This window comes from Nothoprocta perdicaria, unplaced genomic scaffold, assembly GCF_003342845.1.
Source record: "Nothoprocta perdicaria isolate Ctin4 unplaced genomic scaffold, notPer1 scaffold_39, whole genome shotgun sequence".
Lineage (NCBI taxonomy): Eukaryota > Metazoa > Chordata > Aves > Tinamiformes > Tinamidae > Nothoprocta > Nothoprocta perdicaria.
The window spans coordinates 5,049,951-5,057,014 of NW_020455632.1; positions in this window are offsets into that span (position 1 = coordinate 5,049,951).

Below are 7,064 nucleotides of genomic sequence, written 5' to 3' on the forward strand. Positions count from 1 at the left end.
GTCTGTCATTTCAGATACTCACAGTATAGCCTCATAAAGAGTTGAACTGGTGCTCTTGCAGCGACAGTACTTTGCAGCACAGACAGCAAAGTGTACCCAGGCATGGAGACCAGGGAGGGAAGAATTGAAGATAATGTTGCCACTGTGGGCAATGGAGAGTCAAACCACAGAGTAATCTGAGAGGAGCCAAATAAGCTAATAAAGTACTTCATGAAGCTGCACTAAAAGTACTCCCAAACTCTTCAAGAACCTCCAATTTTACACTCCTTCTATAACCTAAATAGGTAATCACAGCCAGAACYTCTTCAGAGGTTATGAGCCATCCTTACCAGTTTTGCCCTAATTAATCTTGACTGATTTTGAAAGAGCAATTTCTTTTGTGAAGGATTTTCTGTTATAGGAGTTTTCTGTGTTTTCTGTGTTAGCAGTAACACTAGAATCAAACAAATTGTTTTTATGTAGTTTGATTTTAAAGAATCAGTTMCTGCAACATCCTTTGGTGGAGAGAGGAAGAACTGTTGGCATTTTCAGTAGAAAATACAGAATTTTCACTTGAAACCAGTAAAGATAAATCTTTTAGTTTTTTATTAGACCTAAATGAAATCTCAATGAATAAGAGTTTTCTGTCAGAAAAGTGAAATTAAGAACAAAAATTAGCATATATGCCAAAGTGAACAGGTCAAACCAGATGAACCAATCAAATCAAAATGGGATTCAGAGAGGGCATGCTGTTAYACATGAATGTCTCATAGATATTTTGTATGCTTATGTAGGTAAACATAACTTCCTCATTCCTAATTCATCCTGGGATTTTAGTATTACCTTAAAACTTCAGCTGTAACTCTAAGTACTGGAAAGCAATTCCCTTCACTTAGATGACAGTAATATTTATATTAAAGCTTTCCACAACTTTATTCTGAAATACTAGGTGTCTGTGCAATTCTAAGTGATGACAAAATTGGCAGTGATGACAGAATTGTCATAGCATTAGCAGCTGTCATGGCACCTCATGGAAGTTGTGGTTTGGTTTCTGAATAGCTCCTACTTTTCTCCATAACCTGGAGCTTCTCGCCSTGCAACAGCTTTCAGGATGCGGGGCAGACAGACCATTGGACATTCCCAATGTCAAAAGGTTTCATCCCAATGTCAAACAAAACCCGTAGATACTTCCATGATGAATTTCATCAGAACTTTCTCCTGTGCCAAAGTATTTCATTATTTAGAATCTTCATCTCTATTTAGGAGTAAAGCAAATGTCAAATTTATTGCTAGGGTGCAATTCTAGTTTTTTGACTGAAACTGATTCAGTGATAATTATCACAGATTCAACAGGAGTACATGAAACACTGGAAATTTATGAACATAATTTCTTCTTGACACAGACTAATTTTCCTGCAAGGTAATCAAGACCAATGTAAAGTTAGTGAGTGTATTTAGGATAATGTAGTTACAGTAAAACACAATTGATCTTCCATAATTATATGGCCTTTTTGGTATACATATTATGTTGTGAATGAGCAGGTTTTAATCTTACCTAATGTATCATCTGAACTTGAACTTGTTTTCTTCCACAGAAATAAAGTGGAGCTCTATCAGCAGAGTAATGCAGAAAAATACTGATTCAATTGAATACAATTCTAAATGTCCTAATAAATTAATCAATAAAAAATATTTTTCAGTGTTTACAATGTGCTATAGGCAAGGAACATAAAGGAGTTTATYCTGCTAGCTTTGAGAGCCTAATCCAAAACTCACTGAAAACAGAGGATCAGATAATTGTCAGTTCAGAACTGCAGCATTAGATCGTAGAGACTTCAGTTAACATGCACATAATGCATTTAAATATATTAATTAAATTTACAAGTTAAATTTTATTAAGATTCTCTGGGAAGATTACATTGTCCTTGGTTCTACATTGCTCCATGTTGATGGCTAATAAGACACTGTATAGAGTTACTTGCAAGGACAGGATGAATCTGTTTATTTGCTGGAGATTACATGATACTTTCACTTTTTATCTCTGCTGCTACAGAAAAAAATTAGTAGTGGTGCCTGATCTTGCACCAGAGAAAATCTCCTTTCTTCTTGTAACATCGAAGCCTTACTTTCTAGGTGAGTAAATTATACTATAAAAACTCAAAGATTATACATAAATCAGAGAAAAGATAGGATAATAGAGCAGTAAAACAGTCGGTACAAATCTGCAGCTGTACTGAAAGTGACCAAAGAAAAGAAATACCTATGTCTGAAGCGCAGAAGCCTGGCTTTAGGACATAGGTTAAAGTGGTTTAGTGTCTTAAGCATCACAAAAGGATTGAAACTGAAGATCAGTAAAAAGTAGTAAGAGGATGAGGATTATGTTGGCCCATCCCTGCACGTCTGCATGGTAGGAACGCRTTTATTTATCTACTCATTGGGGGACTATAAATGTGCAGCAATATACTCTAAATATAGATTAAAAAAAAGAGAGAGAAAATGGGAGGGAAGAGTAAAATCTGTTATCTGTATTTGAAATAGAACCAGATCACAGATTACATTTTCATTTCAAGCACAAGCAGTTCTTTCATTGTTTATTATAGTTGTCAAGTAACCATATATAACTGTATATAGACAAAGACAGGGTAGTACAAGGGCAGCAATTATTAATGGCCACCACTGAATGATAAATAAAGAGCTAGCTCAAAAAATGGCATTCATTGCGCACAGATGTCTGGACCACGGGCAGATGTCTTAAATTGTCTGCACAAAACCCTTTTGTGTTATCTCACTAGTCTAAATTGCTTTGCATTTGATTCCAGACATTTCCCCAGACTGTTCTCCACTACACAAGGAAAAGTGCAGGATTCTGCACCTGGGGAAGAATAACCGCAGACACCAGTACAGATTAAGGGTTGACCATCTGGAAAGCAGCTCCACGGAGAGGGATTTGGGAGTCCTGGTTGACACCAAGTTAACCATGAGGCAGCAGTGCCCTYGTGGCCAAGAAGGCCAATGGGATCCTGGCTACATCAGGAGGAGTGCTGCCAGMAAGTGAAGGGAGGKGATCCTGCCCCTCTACTCAGCTCTGGTGAGGCTGCACTTGGAATATTGGGTGCAGTTCTGGGCTCCCCAGTATCAGAGGGATGAGGAACTTCTAGAGAGGATCCAGTGGAGAGCGACAAAGATGATTAAGGGACTGGAGCATCTCTTGTATGAGGAAAGACGAAGTGAGCTGGGTCTGTTTAGCCTAGAGAAGAGAAGRYTGAGAGGAGTTCTGATCAATATGTACAAATATCTCAGGGGAGAATGTAGGAAGGAGAGGACCAAACTCTTCTTGATGGTGGCCAGTGATAAGACACAGGCCAATGGGTACAAGCTGAAACAGAGGAAGTTCCATCTCTGTATGAGGAAGAGCTTCTTCACTGTGACRGTGACAGAGCTCTGGAATAGGCTATCCAGAGAGGCTGTGGAGTCTTCTTCTCTAAAGRTCTTCCAAACCCACCTGGATGCCACCCTGTGCCACATGCTCTATATGTCCCTGTTGRAGCAGGAAGATTGGACTAGATGATCTCTAGAGGTCCCTTCCAACCTTAACCATTCTATGATTCTGTGATACACATAAATTCCTATTCTTAATTCATAACTGGCTTCAAGGATAAATTATTTCTCAGTGTAACTCTTTGGCTTAATTTGGCTCAGTTTGATCAAACCAAATTGGTGCAGRGAAACTTTCAAATGGTAGTCCCACATATAGGAGGAAACATACATTGCCTAGGAGGCAGTATGCCTCCATCCTGTTTAAGGGGAGAGTATCTGCCACTCTTCCATCAGCACTTTGGAGGAGGTGGCACTCTGAAGGACAAGCAGGGAGAGGATAGGGTGCTTCATGCATGTTTTGTGTGCAAAAACATGATGCCACTCAAGGCAATGTGATTATGTGCAGACCTTCTAGGAGGGCTTGTTTCAAACCTCTGCTATACCGTATTCATGGAAGGAAGGCATACATGAGTTATAAAGCTTTAACATGAGAATTTTCCCCTTTAAGTATCCCAGATCCCAGGTTAATCTGTGGCATGTCAGCTAAAATGGTAATTATTAAATAATGCCTCTGAATCTGACCCACACTCCCCCTCAAAAAAAAAAAAAAAGCCCTATCGATAACTCTGAGACATTTTCCTGACCCTCTGGGGATGTCAGTTCCACTGTACTCCCTGCACAGGGCTGTGCCTAACTGAAAACCAAGTCACTGATGATTTAGGAAACCATTCGTATTCCCAGCAGAGGCATATCTTGCAGCAGAGACAGCACAGTCTAAGTTGCTGAGTTCTAGTTAATGGCCTCGTTCTATCTAATGTGTCTGCTCTTGCAGATATCACTTTACAGATGAACTGTGTGTTTTCTGTCTCCGCATTTTTCTACATGGAAAATATTTGAATTAGCTTAGTACATAAACACACTGTCTAGGAAGAGATTCATGGGAGATGGAGGAAACAGAGTGAGACAGATAGGGTAGTAGATCGACTGTCTATTAATTCTACTCTGTAACCCTGAGAGGAAAGTAAGCATTACATTTCCTGGTAGACATTTCTATAAGAGTCACTTTATAAAAATGAGATTGCAAAATATCTCTGCTGATTTTATTTTTCAAATTATCAGTCACTTATTACCTAATCCTTGAGAAACTATATTTTTTAATTTATCACACACTTTTTGCCTTCAGAATATGAAGTCAAAATAGCTTTCAAAGAACAGTTTACAGACAGTGACTTTATAGGTGGTACGGACTTCTTTTATTTTAACCCAACAGTCATAGTACTAGCTGAGCTATCCTTTTGCATATTCCCTGCTTGCTGTGAGAAGGATGGTAATATCAAGAAATACCCAATGAATTAGTAGACACATGCTACTACATGGTTGTTAGCGCTAACGTTTGCATAATACTACATCACTTCCTCCTGTTCTTCCCATGATACTTACTGACTGAAAATTTGATCTGTCCTGCTGGRAATTTTTTGCCATGGAATTTTACTAAAATCATTGAGATTTCAGGATTCTTTAGAAATTAAAACTGACAGAGAAGATGCCTAGTTGTTTTTTTACTGACATCTCCTGTAATTTGGGTTTCATTGGATGCAAATAATAGGAGAAAATGAAACAAAAAGCAACAAACAAATAACCTATTGTGAGTAAGCTAGATCAGTAAAGCTTTTAGTATGGTTTTGCTTAGGTTGAGTAACAGCAGAAATACTGAGATTTTCCTTCCATTTCAGGAATATGGTTGCTGGTCAGTATGATCCTGTTAAACCTTCAAAAATTGAACATAGAAAGCCCTCTACACTGTGTTTAAACACCTCCAGGATGCAGTTTTGCCACCTGCTTGTGGCACTCAATATACTTGCGGGTGTTAGGAGATCGAAGGACTGATTGAAACAGAGTTAGCATCTGTCTAAGGAAAAAAACATGAGCTACCYGAACATATAGCATTGGAGCAGATCTGCTTTAAGTGTCAGGTAGGCCTTGGACACGCTAAAAGGTATTTCAGACATTCCCTTTGTAGTTCCTAAAAGCATACTCTAGAAAAGTGTGATGTGGAAAATTATAAAATGTATAATATTGTAAATGTACACTGCAGACAGAAACAAAGCCCTAATTCAAATGGTTGCCATTCTGAAAATCATAAATTGCTCGATCATTAAGGCCTGATTGCCTGATCATGGTTTTATTAATTTTTATAATCCATTATTGACACARTATCTTTGGTGGATAGCACTTCTCAGGAAAATTATCTATAAAGTCAGAAACTCATCAGATAGGGAAATTTCAAGTGGAAACAACATGAAAACAAGCCAGGCCATTATAAAAATTGTTTCTAGTAAAAGAAAAACAGCATCYTACAGCATTGTAAACTGTGTTTTCACTTTTTATTAATTTTTGATCCTCTAGATGTTGATATAATTTTGTACAAAAGTTAGTCGTGTTAAGTAGCTTCAGCTAAAGACATACTGAATGTGTATGTCCTTCTAAAATGACCATGTTTTATCTTTGTTATACTTAAGAACAAATTCTGGAAAAATAAACGTTATTGCCAAGTGTACATTCTCTAAAATCAACAAAGATTGAAGAAATAGAGGTGAGAACCCAAATACGAGAGTCTCAGGCTCCCTCTCGAGGACATTTTTGTTAATTACAAATCTTCCAGATCTACTGCTCCTACAGTATTCATGTGCGTAAAAAAGCAAGGAGCAAGATCTAAATGTTTCCAGCATAAGCCTAGGGTAAATGCTTCTCCCTATAATGACTTAGATACAAAATAAATATATGGAGGGCAGCTGGCAATTCTATCAGTTCATTAGAAAAATATTCCTCTTAGCACGTATTTTGAACAGATGAATGACACGCACTGTGCAAATTTTCCTTATTTCCTTGTAAAGTTCAAAGAAAACATGTGTATGCACAAAGAAAATAGGTCAAAGTGAAACTTCGGCCCTGGTAAGTGAGAAAGGGTAATTCTCACAGGGCAACTATGATTCTAGGACCTAGGGATCTCTTTACACAGATTCCTTTACAAGTGAATCGGGAGATGACCAAGACAAGGGATGCTGAATTATAGCACACTTTCCTACATACAACAGTAATAAAACAATGTCACAACTCTTGTTGTTTGTGCTGCAATTGCAGTAGTGCTGCAGTTGCATGCAAGCAACACACAACTCAGAACAGCTCCATGGGTGACCTAGTCAGATAAACCATCAGTTAACTAGAGACACTCCTCAATCTCCAGCATATCTTGCCTGCAACGGACATTTCCTTCCAACTTAAAAAAAAATAAAAATAAATAAATAAAAGGCTCCCCACTGTTGTGTGGTGGCTAGGTCTCTTACTGGTCAAGAAGAAGTAATTATAATATTTGAGAAGATTTGGATAGGAACTGATTTAATCAGTAATGTAAAGTAATGTAAATGAGCAGGTGACAAGAATTATCAATTCATAGGGTGATAAGCAGCTGAAAATGGGTTCCATCTGTATAAAGGTAGCATCCTTTTCAGTTTTCTAGGACTCTGAGGATAGTGAAAGGTGGTTTGTGG